This window comes from Gorilla gorilla, chromosome 1 (assembly GCF_029281585.2).
Source record: "Gorilla gorilla gorilla isolate KB3781 chromosome 1, NHGRI_mGorGor1-v2.1_pri, whole genome shotgun sequence".
Taxonomy (NCBI): domain Eukaryota; kingdom Metazoa; phylum Chordata; class Mammalia; order Primates; family Hominidae; genus Gorilla; species Gorilla gorilla.
This window is the reverse complement of record NC_073224.2, coordinates 223,013,917-223,032,797: the sequence shown is the minus strand read 5'-3', so window position 1 is coordinate 223,032,797 and position 18,881 is coordinate 223,013,917. Positions and strand designations below refer to the sequence as shown.

Below are 18,881 nucleotides of genomic sequence, written 5' to 3'. Positions count from 1 at the left end.
GATTCGTATGAAAAAATCATAGGCAAGGGAATGGGTGTAAAATAAACTTTATTGTCAGAGGTTTCTAAAGGCTCATCCTTCAAGGAAAATGGACATATGCTGAAGAGCTGATAAACTGTCTACAGCAGTGTTACTCTAACCTAATCTTGATTCCAAGTTCTTGCCATTTTCCTCCAGCTGCTGTTGACTCCAGTTATATATAGGATGGGGGAAAGGGGATTATCTATGAATCTAGGCGTCACTGTCTCTTGGGCCGTTATCGCATTTGCAGGCTGAAGGGATGTGATTTCTACAATCAAACTATCCATTTGGAGTACAAATCTGGAGTGGCTGTAGAATTCGGTTCTCAGAGATGAGCTTGCAGATTTGGACTTTCAATTGTTCTGTTGTTTTAGTTTTTCTCATCAACTGGGGAACTGTTTGTGACTAAGCTTTGTTAAAAGGAGAGAAGAGCTTTTCATAGTTCCAACATTAGTTGTTACCTGAAACAAACAAAGACACACACACATACAATTAAACAGTAATCTTTGGTGAGGTCTTGCTGTTACCTGAGGCTGGAGTGAGAGCTGAGTGGTGATACAGGCCAGGTGCAAACTGAGTGCAACTAAGTGGATAATCTCCAGTAATGAACTACAGTCTAGAAGAAGATAGTAATAATAGATTGAAAAAAAAGTCTCCTGAAATGAGCTAGCTGGCCTGTGGTGTAGGACACAGGACCCCACCCAGCTTATGATTCTAAGAGCCTTGCTCAAAGCCACTGCAGATGAGTTTGCTAGGTCTCTACCACCTTCTCAGCATCAACTGACTCTCCATAATACTCCTCTGGAGAGAAATAAGGGTCTTTCAACCTCCCAGGAAGGGATTTGCTTAGCCTCAAATACGCACATTCAGAAATAGCTTGTCATAAGAAAGAGAGGATAGTTTGCAGAGAAATAACCCGCCTAAGTCCACATCCTATTCCTTTTAAATAAGAGAGTGGTGCCAAGGGAAGAGCCCTGGAATGTCAAAGCCAACAGGGTGCTCACATACCACCCAAGTACAGTTCCATCTTTGGCCATAAGGAAACAATAGTGTCAAGAGGCTAAGGCCTCATGATCTGTAGGTGAAAAACCTGGGATGAGAATCAAGGCCTCAAACCTTTTCCACTACATCACAGAGTTTAGGAGCAGTTAGAGGGAAGGCTTCAATCTGGAGAACACTAACAGGCTCTAGAGATTATTGGGTCATGGTGGCTGGGACAGAAATAAGGATTCACAGAAAGATGTTTATAGTAAATGTTCTTTTGGGATTTTGCTTGATAAAAAGGCTGAGCAAAAGTAAAAATTTATTTCTTTTCTTTTTTTTTTTTTTTTAGACAGTTTCACTCTTGTTTCCTAGGCTGGAGTGCAATGGTGCAACCTCAGCTCACCACAACCTCCACCCCCTGGGGTTCAAGCAATTCTCCTGCCTCAGCCTCCCAAGTAGGTGTGATTACAGACATGCACCACCACGACCAGCTAATTTTTTTTTTTTTTAGTAGAGACAGGGTTCCTCCATGTTGGTCAGGCTGGTCTCAATCTCCCAACCTCAAGTGATCCTCCCAAAGTGCTGGGATTACAGGCTCCAGCCACCACACCCGGCCAAAAGTAAAAATTTTCTAATTGCAATTCTGAACCACTTAGGGGTTGTGAAATCAATATAGTGGACTGCTTATTACTACAGGCTTTATTTAAATTCTAGGTAGGGTGGATTACACATAGTAAAAGATTTTTTAAAAACTGATCACAGGACAGGCGCGGTGGCTCATGCCTGTAATCCCAGCACTTTGGGAGGCCGAGGCAGGCGGATCATGCGGTCAGGAGATTGAAACCATCCTGGCTAACACGGTGAAACCCTGTCTCTACTAAAAATACAAAAAAAACAAAAATTAGCTGGGCATGGTGGTGGGTGCCTGTAGTCCCAGCAACTCAGGGCACTAAGGCAGGAGAATGGTGTGAACCCAGGAGGGAGGAGCTTGCAGTGAGCCAAGATCACGCCAATGCACTCCAACCTGGGCAACAGGGCAAGACTCCGTCTCAAAAAAAGAAAAAAAAACTGATCACAAAGAATTGTATATTTCTCACTGCATCTTGTGGTCAGAAAAGTTTGAGAAACTGCTCTACATAGGCAAATTACAGGTCCAATCTCTCCATCTACCTCTTTAACTCTTCTCTATTTCCACGCTATGCAGACAAGACCATGGAGAGAGGAAGGCAAATTCCATCAAGGGGTGGTGTTAAGTCTTTTCTATGAGGTAGCTGCACATTTGGGGCACTTCAATACTGGTTACTTGAGATTCTAGTAGATAGATTGTCCTTTTCATCTCTAGCCACATGGTAAAATTACTTGGGAGCTTTTTAAGACTACTAGTGGCTTCCACCCACCTGGAAGCATTTAAATCAGAATCTCTATGTGTAGAGTCCAGGCACTTGTGTTAGTTAAAACCTCACCAGTCCAGGCACTTGTGTTAGTTAAAACCTCACCAGGCTTTATAATATGACAGAGTGGTTTAAAGCTACTGAGTAGACCCACCCTATTTCCTACCTTTCTCTTTGTTTCTCTTTCACCATAGGCTTCTTTCCCATGAGAAAGTAAAGATTTTAGTCTCTGTTTTCAGAGTCTCAAGTAAATCACTCTCTTTCTCAACTGGACTTCCAAGGCAAAGATTTCTTTCTATTTATCTATCTGCATTTTTACAAAGTTGGCTTCTGGATTCCCTTTTCCCGAACTTAATTCACCACAAAGGCGCCCCTCAAGTCAAGGAGCTGGGCTTTCATACACCTGCACCTGTCAATCGTGGGTCAATATTTTGCAGGCAGGGTTGCTGGGTGCTGTGGGATTGACATAAACTCCCAGGTATTGCTAGCTCTGAGTCTCAGGCAAGCTTGTGACTAAATGACTCCAGTAGTCTGATGATAGTCCTTACTCAGAAGGGTCTTTGGAAGGAAAAGCAAACATAGGCATGAGAGTTTAAAAAAAAAAAATCTCATGTCATCTTGGCTTATACCTAACAGAACTTGTGCAAGAATGGATATTAAGGTGGGTATTGTACACAGCAGAACTTAATAAATACCAAGTCTGGAGTTTAAGGGATAGGCTGAAGAGATTTTGCAGGTTTGTAAACATTTTTGCCAACTTGAACACACTTTTGTTTGGGTTTGGTTTTTCTCCTCAGTGGTAAGACCTACGCACAATAGGGTAGCTAAGATATTATAATTTGAATCGATACATTTGTATTTTGCCAAGGACCAAGATGAACTATGATGATTTCCATTTTTTAGTACTTTATTTTCATCAGTTTGAAAATTAGGACTTTTGCTCCTTTTTTGGCTTGTGGCACCTTTCCGGTTTTCACACTTTCTCAAAGACCAGTAACTTAGAATCTAAATTATGATTGCTTATTCTTTCAGCACTCTTGGGGAAAGTTGATTTAATCTTGACAAAATGTATTCAATTAAAATAATTGTTCTCTTAAATCTTTCTTTCTTTCTTTCTTTTTTCTTTTTTTGGAGATGGAGTCTTGCTCTGTCACCCAGGCTAGTGTGCAGTGGCACAATCTTGGCTCACTGCAACCTCTGCCTCCTGGGTTCAAATGACTCTCCTGCCTCAGCCTCCCAAGTAGCTGGGCCTATAGGTGCATGCCATCACGACCGGCTAATTTTTGTGTTTCTAGTAGAGATGGGGTTTCACCATGTTGTTCTCTTAAATCTTTTCACCTTTTAAGTTTGTCCTTCCTTTCTCCAATTTGCAATAGTGGAGAGTGGCTTGCAGTTAAATAGTATACTTCTCAGAGCTACTTATTCCTGGAGCCTGGCAGTCTGCAGGCCTGGAGGGGGAGCATCTAGAAAGCAGCCCTCTCTAAGTTGAGAATAACTATGAGAATTGTGGGTTATAAGGCTTTGAGCAGCTCTGGCCTCCCTGTCCTCTTTTGTTTCTACTGTGGGGTGTGACAAGAGAAGGGACTCATCTGAGAGAGACTTCATATTGTGGCCTTTCACTGTTTACCTCTAGAAATTTGATTCAGGCAAGCCAGGGAGTCTCTGGTATTCTTCTCTGAGAAGAAGAATTCATTATACAGCTGGACAATGGAATCTATAATCTGCCTGTAGAGGTTAGAGGTGCATCCTCTTCCAGGAAATAATTACAATTTAGGCAAGTTATACATGTTTGCTTTAGAGCATGCTTTCTGCACATTTCATGTTCTTCCTTTCTATCTTAGCCTAGGGAGAAAACCGTGGGTACTCAGGGCTGGAACTTTAGTGTGATGGGGCAGAAGCTTAATTTTCACATGATTCTCAACAAATGGCAGCACATCCCATATATTATCATGTCCAATGGCTGCAATATGAAGGAGGCTTTTCCGAAATAGTTGCTGCTTTGGTAAAAAATTAACTAGATGGATTCAAAATCAAATTTGAAGAAAGCTGAGCAGGCAGAAGAAACAATCAGTGAACCTGAAGATAAGGCAATGGAAATCATCCAGTTTGAGGAACAGAAATAAAAAAAGATTGAAGAAAAGTGAACAGAGCCTAAGTGACCATCAAGTGGACCAACATATACATTGTGGAATTTCTTTTTTGTTGTTGTTGTTTTGGGGGGGTGGGAGGGGGGATGGAGTTTCATTTTTGCTGCCCAGACTGGAATGCAATGGTGCTGTCTCAGCTCACCGCAACCTCTGCCTCCTGGTTTCAAGCAATTCTCCCACCTTAGCCTCCCGAGTAGCTGGGTTTGCAGGCATGCACCACCATGCCTGGCTAATTTTGTATTTTTAGTAGAGACGACATTTCTCCATGTTGGTCAGGCTGGTCTCAAACTCCTGACCTAAGGTGATCCTCCCGCCTCGGCCTCCCAAAATGCTGGGATTACAGGCATGAGCTACCGCTCCCAGCCTTGCATTGTGGAATTTCTAAACAAGAGGGAGAGAAGGGCAAGAGAGAATATTTGAAGAAATCGTGGCTGAAAGCTTCCCAAATTTGATGAAAGACATGAATACAAACACAGTAGCATAACAAACTCCAAGTAAGATAAACTTAAAGAGACCTACACCAAAACACATTATAATCAAACTTTCAAAAGTCAAAGACAGACAATCTTTAAATTGGTAAGAGAAAAGCAACTGGTCACACGCAAGAAATCTTTAATAAGATTATCAACAGATTTCTCATCAGAAACTTTGGAAGCAGGAAGGACAGGAAATCAAAAGCTGCCAACAACCAGGAGGGGTGGCTCATATCTATAATCCCAACACTTTGGGTGGCTGAGACAGGCAGAGCAGATCACTTGAGTTCAGGAGCTCAAGACCAGCCTGGCCAACATGGCAAAACCCTGTCTCTATTAAAAATACAAAAATTAGCCAGGCGTGGTGGTGGGTGACTGTAATCCCAGCTACTTGAGAGACCAAGGTGGGAGAATCACTTGAACCTGGGAGGCGGAGGTTGCAGTAAGCCAAGATCTGGCCACTGCACTCCAGCCTGGGTGATAGAGTGAGACTCTGTATTAATAAACAAACAAACAAAAGCTGCCTGTGAAGAGGAAAAGGATCAATAAATGGGCATTCCAAAAAGTCAAAAGTCACACAAATATCAAGCCAAAATAAACTGGTTTCCTGACTGGAAATCGAACCCAGGCTATGGCAGCAAAACACAGAACTTTAAGCACTGAACTGCAAGGTAGAGCAGACTTTATTGTGCATCCTGGAAGGGATCCAGAGCAGGCAGTTTGAGCTTATGAAGAATTTTAACTTTGTTTCGGGTCAAATTTTGATCTTTAATTTAGTCAAGAGGATTTCTTTCCCTACACAACACACATAATATTGTCAAGAGAATTTTGAAGGGTAGCCATGACACTACTATGTGTGTTTGTTTTAATGTGATCTTCCTATGAACTATTAAAATAAGAGATCCCTAAAATCTTTTTTTTTAATTCAGGTGTCTAATTTAAGGGATCCATCTTCAGGCCATTGGCAATTAGAATTTCCAATGGTGTAATTATTGCAATAGCAATTCAACCAAATAACCCCTTTCTGGAAAGCCCAGGATGTCATTTTCCAGGTTAACCTTCTGGGAAGGGCAAACAAGAGGCAATCCCAAAGATTCCCTCGCAAGAAAAAATTTCAATGCAAGGAGTAGATCACAGATGGGTAAGGATGAGGTTTGCCTCCAGCAACCCACAAATTTATGGGGACTTCCAGTCACAGATCTGTGAATCCGTGATACCAGGTAGGCCCTCTTGGGATTGAGCTTTCCTAGAACTAACCAGGCAACAAGAATTGAGATGACAAAAGCCTCAAAGGGATGGGACTTCTTAAGACAAACCCCAAGAGCTTGACATGGTCAGAACAAAAAGTGTGCTGGGGTTCCCAGCCATTTTCAGACAGGCCACCTAGTATGACCTGAAAGTTACCGCCTCTTTCCAGATAGTGGAAACCAAGAGAAAGCGCTCCCACTTGCTCACAAGTCAAGCTCTCAAGGACATAAAATAAGATGAGAAGGAACCTCAACCAGTACCCCCTTTTATGACAGAATAACACATAGAGACAAGGACAAAGGAACAGACAATTTCTGGGGAGAAAGGGATTAAACAATAGGAATTGGTTCCACAAAGCACCAAAAAGCACGCCAGAGTCACCACACCCAAGACTAGTCTCACAAATCCTTTTCTCCAATTAATCAAGATTTTGGAGACGGAAAAGAAAGAAACAGTGATTTTTACGATCCACTTGATGAGATTCCACACAGAGAAGGAGGCCAGGAGCCTGGCTGGTAAAAAAAATTCATATGCTTATGATAGCTGATCAGATCCTGGGTTCTTCACTGCAGCTTCCAGAAGAGCAGAGCTTTCCTATCCTGCTTACAGCTCCAAAACTGTAGGGGCCAATGGAAACCCTCCCTCTTAACCCTCTGAAGTTTCACTCAAAAGTCAAGTCACAAAAGGCAGATTAATTGGAGACAAGGCATAAAATGTACTAACATGTGCATGGGGAGAGTCACAGATTGATTACCCTCCCCTACCCACAATGGGATGCAGAAGCTTATATACCATCTCGAGGTAGCAGAATGAATGAGGGCTCAAAGCATGGCCAAAACCAGGTGCAATCAGAGTCACAGGTATATCCGTTTATTGTGGACAAGATAAGTGATGGTAGGGAGAGAAAATGAGTCTCGGCTAGCAAAGGTGGTCTTAATACGTAAATGAAACCTTACAGGTAGCAGCTCTCAGAGACAATAAACCCTAAAAGTTTCTTTCAGACCTTTACAGGTGTCAGACTCTCAGTTAATCTTTCCTAGATCTGGACAAGGAAAGACTTGGCTGTATCAATGCAGATTCCCTACAGATGCAAATCTCCCCAACAAAAGACAACTTTGCAGGGCTACTTCTGCAGCTGGCTTTCTGAACAGACATCTCAAAATATGTCAAAGAAATGTATTTTGGGGTAAAATATTTTTAATCCCTTCACATCTACAGCCTGATGCACCTGCCGTTTCAATGCACCACTGTTGGTGGCAACTCCATTCTTCCCTACACTCAAGCCAAAAAACCAGGTTCTCCTTGAGGCTAGTCTTTTTCTCACACAACACATTCAATGTGTTAGAAAACTTATGTTTCCTGTTTGGTTAATTACAGATTTTGATCTGCCCAATCTTTCTCTTTCTTGGTTTCTGAATTTTGGCAAAGAAGTCTCCTGATACAGGCAGGATCGATTCTACTGACGATTCTCAAAACCGTCAGACACTTAAGAGCCTTAATCTCGGGGTCGGGGTTTGGGCCAACCTCGAAACTTTTCTTTGGGTCTACCCATCAAAATCAGCCTGGCCAGGCCTGTCTTCAAGGCCCAGGGGCAGGGCCAGGTCCTCCTGACGCTTCTTGAAGCTTCTCCCGCCAGGCCGGCAGCCACCCTCCCCTTCCCTCTGACCTGCAGAGAAGCTTCAGGGGGCATTTATTCAATTTGCTAGGAGCCCACGGGAGCAGGTGCACAGTGACTCTGTGGTTCCCACTGCACCCACCGCCCTCCTTGGTCCTCTCACTGTCTGCAGTGGGCAGTAATGTTCCAGGTGAGCTTGGGCTTCGAAGACACCCAGTCAAGGAGGGATAGGTAGGGAAGGGCACTGGCCCCTTAGGTCCTTCGCACCCAGGGATCCGAAAAAGGTCTTGAAGAAACAGAAAGGGAGAGTTGGAAGTAGATCAAAGGGAAAGAAAGAAAATCCTAGATTTCCTATCTGAAGGCACCATGAAGAGAAACTCCATCTCCTCTGGGACGCATCCTCACGTTGCTGGTGAACCGAGTTCTGTTCTCCATTGGAGACCAAATCAGTTGACTTTGGCTTGACTCCTAGTGAAGAAGCCCCGCTTTGTCCTCCCCTGTTTAGCTCTTGGTCCTGAAGCACTTGATTATCTCTCCCGGGCTTTCGATGGATTTCAGGGATGCAACTAAGAAATTTGTTTTTAATACACTTACTTGAAGTAAGAATATTTTAAAGTATTTTTGCAAAGAAAAACGTTTCCTTTTGCAATGAAGACATTCAGATGTGAGGAAAATCACGCGGCTGGGGAAAGCAAATGCTGTTGGAATGTCTCACAAACACAAATTCCACATCAGCAGGTAGGTTTGACCCTCAGGTTGGGCACATTTTAAGTGCACTGTTGGAACTTAAGATGAATCTAGGACATTCATGATTAATATTTTTAGTTTTTTAGTACAATTTAATATTTTAAATTTAAATACACATTCTGAAAATTGTATAACCAGCACAAGAAACCGGCTTTACACCATATTTACGAACATAGGAAAGAAAGATGATATTTTAAATGACAACGCTTCATAAATGGCAACACTTTTAAAGTACCTAGACAAAAAAAGTTAACCTAGAATTCTATGCAAAAATAAAATTTCAAAACTGTGAGTGAAATAAGGACATTGAAAAACATACAAAAGCTAAAAGAATTCACCAACCCACGCTACAAGAAATCTTGAGTCCTCCAGGCAGAAGCAAAAGAATACCAGATAAAAATGTGGACCTACACAAAGAAACGAATATTGGAAATGGCATTTAGAAAGCATATACTACACGTTTTCTTATAATTTAAATCTTTCAAAAAATATTTGACGTAATAAATAAAAGTAATAATGAATCACAAAGGTTATAGTGCATAAAGTAAAAATACATAACACTAGGATAAAGGCCAGAAAGGGAGGCATAATGACACTAGAAAGCAGACTATGATAAATTAAAGATGTATCCCGGAAACCCTAAAGCAGCCTGTGAAATACGAAAACGGTTATAGCTAATAAAGCAACAAAGGAAAGAAAACGGAAGGAAATAAAAGCTATGGAAACACTACGCTGGAACAACTACTCTCCAGGCCTCCACCCTATAGAAATACACCAGTGGCCATTGAGAAGTGTACAAGAATGATGACTGCAGCATTATTTGTAATCATGAAATAATAAAACCAACGTAAGTTTAAAGATATATGAAAAGGGTTTTATTTATTTAAGACAGACAATTGAACAAACAAACAATGGAAGCAAGTCCTTTGCCAAAAGGAACACAGAGGGTCATGATGATGCTACTCCTCCAAGGATTTCAGGGTTCCCAGACGCCTAGTTTTCTGTCTAGTTCTTCTGGAAGATGTTATTCTTGGGGAGCAATAGGTCCTCGAGTTTGGGCCTCTTTCAGGTTCTCTCTCCATTTCCCCATTCTGCTACAATAAACAAACAAAAACAATTCTCACTTCCAGAAGATCCCCCTGTGCCTCTGCATGCGCCTTTCAGGAGGTCTGGATGTCTGGTCCACCGCTCCCGGTCTTCTTTCCCAGCTTTTGCTTTTCCCTTTACCTGCTCTCGCCCTACGGCCCCAGGGCCGGACCACCGCCCAGCTGAGCCCCCGCGGCTCCACCGCGCAGAAGGTGCGCCGGAGGCCCTGCCAGTTTCCCGCCCTGCAGGGTACTGAGAAATCAACGATTTGTAAAAAGAACTTCCCCATGGAAAAAAATCTGTTGATTTCCGCTCTCAGGGCTCTTCAAAGGACTAAAAGCTAAAGGCGACAATGAATTCATTCGACAAGTCCTAGTCGTGAGCCCTGGTGAGTACCAGACCCTGCTCCCCCCGAGGGGACCCACGAGCGACCCTCGCCACCATCCTTGCCCGGGTGGAGCCCCCGTGCGGAACACAGGATCCGAAGATGGCAGCGGAAACTCCTCGGCGGCCCCGAGAGCGACTGGGCAGGGTGGGCACAGGCTCCCTCAATGGGTGAAGGCGGCGCAAAGAACGGGAAGAACCATCCCAGGAGCCCACAGGGCGTTCAGCTTCCCTTGGGGCCCCAGGCGGCTCGGGCTGGGTCGCGACCGGGGAGTTTCTGGAAGCTTCTGAAGCAGGTGAGGGGCACGGCGGACGAAGGCAATTCAGCTGTTCTGGCTCCAGAATCTCCTAACGCGCAGGTGTCCAACCTGACCAGCGCGACTCACCGCTCTAATCTCTCTGGTTTTCCAAGGCCTTGCTCAGCTGTCCTGCCGGGCGGGCTCTGGGAATAGACGGAACGGAGGACGTTCAGTGAGTGCGCCCTTCCCATATCACCAGTAGAATTGGAAGCGCTTGTCTCTGTGGCGCAATCGGTTAGCGCGTTCGGCTGTTAACCGAAAGATTGGTGGTTCGAGCCCACCCAGGGACGTTTATTAGAACTTTTGAAGCATTCATGCATTGTCAATCTCTAGGTAAATGGGGAAGATTTTATCTTCCCGAAGTCCCAAGCCACTAATTTATGACTGATCCATGTCAAGGGCCGCCCACCTCCCCCACCAGGTTCTTAACCGGGTATCTCCTGAAATGCCGGGTTTACACCTGTGTAACTTAGGAATCCTGAAACAGAGACCTAGGAACCCACTTCTGGTGTGATAAAATTCTAATTCTGTCCCTTATACGCTTAAACAAGTAATTCACGTGCCTCCATTTTTTTCATATTTTAGTAATAGGAGTCCAGTATTACCTCCAGGATGTGCCTGGGTTTCCTGATTGCTCTATCAATAATGTGACCAGTGGAATCTTTCATCATGATAGTGATCCTCTCCATCATTTTTGAAAACAGTATTTTTCCTCAGTCTGTGCATGATTTATTTAACCCTTTTCAAAATGTTTTTGTTAGCCAGGCATGGTGGCACACACCTGTAATCCCAGCTACTCGGGAGGCTGAGGCAGGAGAATCGTTTGAACTTGGGAGGTGGAGGCTGCAGTGAGCTGAGATTGCACCACTACACTCCAGCCTGGGTATCAGAGTGAGACTCCATCTCCAAAAAAAAAAAAAAAAAAAGTTTTTGAGATGATGTTGGTTTCATGGTTTTAGGATTACAAAGAATGCTGCAGTCACCAGTCCTGTACAGATATCTTTCGTCATTGTGGAAATGTCTACACTGCAGACATTTCTATAGTGTAGAGAGCTGGATGCGCCATTGCTACATTATAGTGCTTGTATAATGCTTCTAATGTGAGTCCGTTCTGCAAATGTGTCTTTCACGGGAGCAGTACCAAATAATATTCCAATATGAATATTTATAAAAGGAAAATGTGCAGATGTGCAGTTGAGCTGCGTGCCTCTCCATGGGGCCCATGTTCATAAAATGGTGGCGTTAGCAATCATCTGAGAGTGGAGTCTGTGGCCCTCTGACGTCAAAAGCTGAAGCAATGGACATGAAAACCCTCTCTGTACATCCTCCGTAGTCTGGCCAGAATCATTCCTAGGTCGGTGGTCTCTTATCAGGAGGGAATGCTGCTTGCTTGTTTTGTCAAAACCACAAAAGGGAGGGAAAGCATCAGGCTGTTGGTTGATAACAGCAGTGAAGCAAGTCTGTCCAAAGGCTTGGATTGTTAACCCTTAGGAAAAAAAATCCTAATTCTTGCCAGATGGTGCCGTGCATTTCCAGGCTCTTGGTGTCCCAAACAAAGAACTGTACATGACACACACAAAGCAGCAAAGCAAAGCAAAAGTTTATTAAGCATAATAACACTCTCAGAGTGGGGAGAGTGGGCTGGCCTCTGGGATGTAAGATAAGTATTAGTTTGATGTACTTTGGGTCTTTTTATGTGTGTTTTTTTTTTCTTCTCTTCACAAGGATGCCTAATCGTTAGCCAGTGTTTGCCTTTTGATTGATAGGCGTGTTGCTTAGTTACTTTGGCCCTTGTGTGCTTGCACATTGGCTGCATCCCATAATTTTAAGTACATGCATGATGTGCAGTCCATATGCATGAGTTTTAGTGAGCTGATTATCATACGGAGTCATGTTAAAGATACTTTTTTTCTCTCATGCACATGCCTATCTCTGAGGAGCTGCCCCTTTACTGGTTTGGATCTCGCTGGCCATGGGGTCCTGACTTGCTTTTCATTTTTTTTTTTTTTTTTTGAGACAGAGTCTCGCTCTGTTGCCCAGTCTGGAGTGTAGTGGTGCAATCTCGGCTCACTGCAACCTCCACCTCCTGGGTTCAAGTGATGCACCTGTCTCAGCCTCCCAAGTAGCTGGGAGTACAGGAGTGCACCACCACACCCAGCTAATTTTTTGTATTTTCAGTAGAGATGGGGTTTCACCATGTTGGCCAGGCTGGTCTTAAACTCCTGACCTCAGGTGATCTGCCCGCCTTGGCCTCCCGAAGTGCTGGGATTACAGGCATGAACCACCGTGCCCAGCCTTGCTTGCTTTTTTAAATCTTACTTTTTGTTTTGGCTGCTCAACTTCTGCCTTTTATCTTGCTTCTTGCTCTCCCACCACATCACCTTGCTTCTTTCTCTGCTTTCACTCACTCTGCCTTTTATCCAACTTCCAATTCCCTCTGCTGTTCTCCTGCCTCATAATGGCAGTTAGTGAGGGGAGGGTTTTGAGGTGGCATGTCCAACCTCCTAGCCTGCCACATCCAGAAACAGCTTTCGAGGTTTCTCTATGGTCCTGTCAGCCAAGAGGGAGTCCGTTCAGTTGATTGTAGGGACTAGGGCTTATTTTCATTTCTCAATCCTGACAAGGTAAGGCTGGATTAAAGCAGATTCTCTGCAGGTGTAAATTTCTCCTACAGAAGACACTTTTGCAGAGTTACTTCTGTTTGCTGGTTCTCTGACAGCCATCTTAAAATATGCCAAAGAAATATATTCTGGGGTAAAATATTTTGATTCTCTTCATCTATCTACAGCTTCACCATGCTGGCAGCCTCCAATCCAAGCATACCTGAAACCTTCTTTTTTTTTTTTTTTTTTTTTGGTTTGAGACAGAGTCTCGCTCTGTCACCCAGGCTGGAGTGCAGTGGCATTATCTCGGCTCACTGCAAGCTTCGCCTCCCAGGTTCATGCCATTCTCCTGCCTCAGCCTCTGGAGTAGCTGGTACTACACGTGCCTGCCACCACACCAGACTAATTGTTTGTATATTTTTTAGTAGAGATGGGGTTTCACCATGTTAGTTAGGGTGGTCTTGATCTCCTGACCTCATGACCACCCACCTGGGCCTCCCAAAGTGAGCCACCACGCCCGGCCCCTGAAACCTTTCTTTTTAAAAAGCTTTCCCACCCTTATGACTGCCTTCAAGTCTCTGCCAAAACACAAGTAACAGTGACTGACTCCCTGCTATAGCAAGCTCACAGTAAATAGGCTTTGCTTTTTTTCGTTTGGTTGGTCTTTGTTTATTTGCAGAAGCTTCAATGTAGAGTTGACAAGGACTCCAATCTTTGACCAAACCTTAGTAGTTTCCTCTGAGCCCTTTTCTCTGTTACTTCTTGGCCTGCCAAGTCCAGCTTTAGGAAAGAATCCTGTTGAGTCTAGTTTAGCAAGAGTCCTCGCAACCACCTTTGATAGCTAATCAAGTTCCTCTTAGTAATTTTCCATCCACTGACTTTCTTATCTTGCCAATTGGCTATAATCTTCAACTCCTCCTGCTGTATTTGAGGTTGAGCCCAGTTCTCTGGGCTCAACCTCAAATACATGTGTCCAGTGTAGTCCCTCAGAAACTACCTTTGAAAAATTATGACAATCAGAGAAAGCTGACATGGCTGACTCCATCTTGGTTCTAGCCTCACAGACTAGCTGTCTTTGCTCATCCCTGTGCAATTTCTCCCAAGCTATTTTTGGGAAAAATTGAGTTTATAGTTTAAATCAGGGGTTCCCAACCTCCAGGGCCACAAGACAGGTACTGGTCCATGGCCTGTTAGGAACCCACCTGAACAGCAGGAGGTGAGCTGCAGGCTTTCGAGCATTACCACCTGAGCTCTGCCTCTTGTCAGATCAGCATGAGCATTAGCTGCTCATCGGAGCTCGGACCCTATTGGGAACTGCTCACGTGAGTGATCCAGATTGCACACTCCTTATGAGACTGTAACTGATGCCTGATGACCTGAGGTGGAACAGTTTCATCCGGAAACCATCCACCACCCCCTTCCATGGAAAAATTGTCTTCCATGAAACCAGTCCCTGGTGCCAAAAAGGTTGGGGACAGCCAAAAAGTCTGGTTTAAATGATAACCTTCCCCAAAACTAAATTACCCCTGTAAAATGAATGAAAGGCCACCAAGTTAGAAGGATGAAAGGGGCCTGATTTCTACTAAGATGTATGCCTCGTTAAATAATTACCAGCCATTATTCCAGAAGTCACAAGATTCACAGCTTCCCCAGTTACTGCTGTGAAGAACATCACTATTGTAGAACCTAAGATTGGCCTCTTGAGATGTCTTTTCAGGCTTTGGCATTTCTGACTGCTGGATGGCACCATTTGGCCTGAAAATCAACCAGTCCCTTAGCCCCCACCCAGAGCTGACTCCATGCAGGAGGGCCATTTTCCACACCCCTGTGATTTCATCCCTAACAATCAGCACCACGCAAGCCCTAGCCCCCTCCCCACCAAACTATCTTTGAAAAACCCCTTACCTCCAAGCCTTCAGTGAGACTGGTTTGAGTAATAACTCTTGTCTCCCACAAGTCGTGGCTGGCCTGTGTCAATGAAAATCTTTCCTGCAGTGCCATGGTCTCCATGAATTGATTTTGTGTGTTCATTGGGCAGGAAGAACCCATCAGGTAGTTACATCTGCAGGATGGTGCCAGTTCTTTCCACAAAGGCTGGTCAGATACCCAGAAAGTATTTCTCCACTACTACCTGGACAATGTGTCTCCCTGTCAATCTCCAGGGAATGGGGCCTGGATCAAGTATTTAGTATTCAGCAGTTACTACACTGTCACCTAATCCCTCATTTTCCATATTTTGCCATGCCTTCCAGTGGCCTAACTGGCCACCATGCCACAGAATCTTTACTTTATGGTCTCCAAGGAGAACTCTCTACTTGATGTTTTGTGATTTCAGCAATGGAATAGAATCTGATACTGGTGGGCTGGGGTAGGTCCCTGGACACTGGTGGGATCTCGACCCCAGCCGTGGTGTCCAGGCTCTTGACACCATCTCAAGAACAAAGTCAAATATGAGTCAGCAGATAGTGAAAGAAGAGCTTTATTGCAAAGCAAAAAGTACACACTCAAGAAAGGGGACTTCAGGTGTACCCAAGAGAGAACAATGGGTTCTGGGGTTTCATCTTGATGGGTTTCTTTAACCAAGGAGTAGAATGTTCATGAAAATTCCTGGGTAAAGGTGGAGATTTCTTGGAACTGTGGTGCCATTTTTACGTCAAATATTGGTCTCAGAACTGTCATGGCACTGGCGGGTGTGTGATTTAGTATGTTAATGAGCATATAATGAGGGCCTAGGTAAAACCTCCATCAAATCCAGCACCACGTTGGGTCCACTCAGTCTTAGCCAGCTTGGTCCACACCCTGGTTTTTCAGCATCTTAACAGCCAATAGCTTCAAGTCATGTAAATCTGCTGCCTAGAATTTGTTATCCTGTGACCACCCTGTAGTATTCCTGTCTGAAATCTACTTGTAAATATTCAAATGGTCTTTGACTTGGGCATTCCAACTTTGCTTACTTCACAGTGTTTCCTGCGTAATATATAAGAAAAGATGATGCAGACATTGTTAAACATCTCAAATAAGATGTATCCCAGGTATTCGTGTCAAATTTGGATTATTTTGGTTTCATCTTTGCAGAATATAAAAAACTAACATGAGGTAAGTACTAAGGTGTGGAGATGGCTGTGCAAGAGATGACAAAGTCCAGCACCACGCTTGAGAGTGTCCAATCATCTCTTCTGGGGCAGCATAGTTTTCTACAATACTGATTTTGGAAAAAAAAAAAACATCAAAAAAAAAAAAAAACCTACAAGATTCATGAAACTGGACAACTGTCTTTATAACATTACCAGTGATAAAACCAGTAAGGAAGGCTGGTTTGCAGTCATCTGAGCAGCCTCTTTACTTTCATAAATATGGTTTCTCTCTGATATTAAACGGCTTCCAATTGCAAGCGGAATGCTGCCTCACAAGGATAAGGATGTGAAGAGACCCGGTTTCTTTTGTAATCCTAAACATTCTAGTCTGCGAATTAAAAGCCATTATTTGAAGAAGGATGCCCCGGCTCCATCTGGCCACCGAAAGGTTGCTCCTTAACACAGGCTAAGGACCAGCTTCTTTGGGAGAGAACAGACGCAGAGGCGGGAGGCAAAAAGGGAGAGGCAGACGTCACTTCCCCTTGGCGGCTCTGGCAGCAGATTGGTCGGTTGAGTGGCAGAAAGGCAGACGGGGACTGGGCAGGGCACTGTCGGTGACATCACGGAGAGGGCGACTTCTATGTAGATGAGGCAGCGCAGAGGCTGCTGCTTCGCCACTTGCTGCTTCGCCACGAAGGAGTTCCCCTGCCCTGGGAGCGGATTCAGGACGGCTGATCGGAACTGAGAATCCCAGCTGTGTGTCAGGGCTGGAAACGGCTCGGGAGTGCGCGGGGCAAGTGACCGTGTGTGTAAAGAGTGAGGCGCATGAGGCTGTGGCGGGGCAGAGGCACAAGCTCTCATACTTACCTGGCAGGGGAGATACCATGATCACGAAGGTGGTTTTCCCAGGGCGAGGCTTATCCGTTGCACTCCGGATGTGCTGACCCCTGCGATTTCCCCAAATGTGGGAAACTCGACTGCATAATTTGTGGTAGTGGGGGACTGCGTTCGCGCTTTCCCCTGGCATTCTGGAGTTTCAAAGATAGACTGTATGCGAAGGGCTATGTCTCTTTTTCTATTGGCTTGTGTCTTTGTGGGCGTCTTAAAAGTTAATTCTACAGTGGAGAGCTGGGAAATAAGAAAGTAACATGTCGCTCCTCCGCCATAGGAGAAAAGGCGAGTATCAGCCGTATCGTATAGCCTTTGTAACACAAGTTACCTATCGTGAAGTCCGCTCAGCTCTTCACTTTCTACCCGGGCTGCTTTTTGCAGGGATTGGTCCGTGGTCTCCAGTCTCTTGGGTTCTCACCCTGTGTGAAATCTTCGTGTTTTTCCCTACCCCCCAGTCACCTCTTACACAGCCTCTGCTTCCAAGCGCAGCCCCCACAGGAGTTTGTAGGATTTCTGTGCTAGCGGGGAATGTGTTCTCACCTCATAGAGCCAGGTAGAAATTATGCAGATGGGCGCTGTTCTCTGGGAAGAAAGCAGGGCCTTTGGGGCTCCCAGTGTCCCCGCTGGGTTGTAGACATAACACGCTTACTTTGCGTAGGGGAACGGCTCTGCCGGCCCCCAGGTGCCCTAGCGCATATTCATGGAGGCCCGCAGGTCAGAACCGCAGTCTCAGCTGTCTTGGCGGAAATGCCCTGCGATCCTCCCTGAGATAGAAGGCGGGAAGTTTTATCAGGAGCTGGGTACAGTTTCCCTACTATCTCCTGCCGTTTACATATCTAGTCTTTCTTCAGACTTTATTTAAAAGACAGCTTCTTGTTTGATGTCTCACTCCCACATCCTACATCCATTGCCAGGCAACTTTCTAGATAGCACCCAGACCCATCCTTCCCACCCCCAAGAAGCCCTTTCCTATTTCTGGGGCCAGTGTCCTCCCCAGTCCCTCTTTCTTCAGGCCCTCGCTTATCACCTTCATGGACAGAAAATACTTAGCTCTCTCTCAACCTGCGGTTTACACCTGACACGCGTCAGTGCCCTGGCAAATTCCTTAATACCCCTTTTCAAATAGCATTGAAAATGCATCTCTTTTTAACTCCCAGAACTATCTAATTGGTTTTGTCCCTGAACTACATGAATACTAGTATTCCGCTACAGAGGAAAACCCCAGGCCTAGCGATGGCGGTTCTGGGCATTGTGCCAGCCTCTCCCAGGGTATGTTTTCTGACCTCACCTACTTTTGATCAACTGAGGTCAGGAGTTCGAGACCACCCTGACCAAAATGGCGAAACTCCGTCTCTACTAAAAATAAAAATAAAAATAAATTGCCGGGCATGGTGGTGTGGGTCTGTAATCCCAACTACTCGGGAGGCTGAGGCAGGAGAATCGCTTGAACCCGGCAGGCGGAGGTTACGGTGAGCCGAGATCGTGCCATTGCACCCCAGCCTGGGCAACAGAGTGAGACTCTGTCTCAAAAAAAAAAAAAAAAATTAGTCCATCTGAGACATATTGTTGGAGACAGTAGAATCCTGCGTCTAAGAGGCACTTGGTGCAGATCTGAACCCACTGAGCTATTGGCTCATGTTCCCTATGTTCCATTAATTATCATAAGCAGAAATTGAGCTCTTTGGCTTTTACCCACCAAGTATGGCTATAGGACAGGTCTCTCTCTCTCTCTCTCTCTCTCTCTCTCTCATTATTTGCATCATTATTTTTTGCCATCAGTGTGGGTTTTTGGTTTTGAGGTTATGAAGTGAATTTCTGGAGACAATCTCTGTTGGGTCGTGTTGACAAGGATCCAGTCCCTGTTTGGTGATGCATGACAGCTAATCTGGTCTGTGAGTCTACTTTATTGTTTATTTTT

The 18,881-nt window shown here is 44.7% G+C and overlaps 2 non-coding genes and 1 pseudogene across 2 annotated transcripts; all 3 read left to right on the top strand.

The window, feature by feature from the left end:
- Window positions 1-6,163: 6,163 nt before the first annotated feature.
- Window positions 6,164-10,587, top strand: LOC109028368 (uncharacterized; annotated as a pseudogene).
- Window positions 10,588-10,611: 24 nt separating this feature from the next.
- Window positions 10,612-10,685, top strand: TRNAN-GUU (transfer RNA asparagine (anticodon GUU)). Its single transcript has one exon. It is a non-coding gene; the product is annotated as a tRNA-Asn (tRNA).
- Window positions 10,686-16,931: 6,246 nt separating this feature from the next.
- LOC115932412 (U1 spliceosomal RNA) lies at window positions 16,932-17,095 on the top strand. Its single transcript, XR_004068696.2, has one exon. It is a non-coding gene; the product is annotated as a U1 spliceosomal RNA (small nuclear RNA).
- The last annotated feature ends 1,786 nt before the right edge of the window (window positions 17,096-18,881 follow it).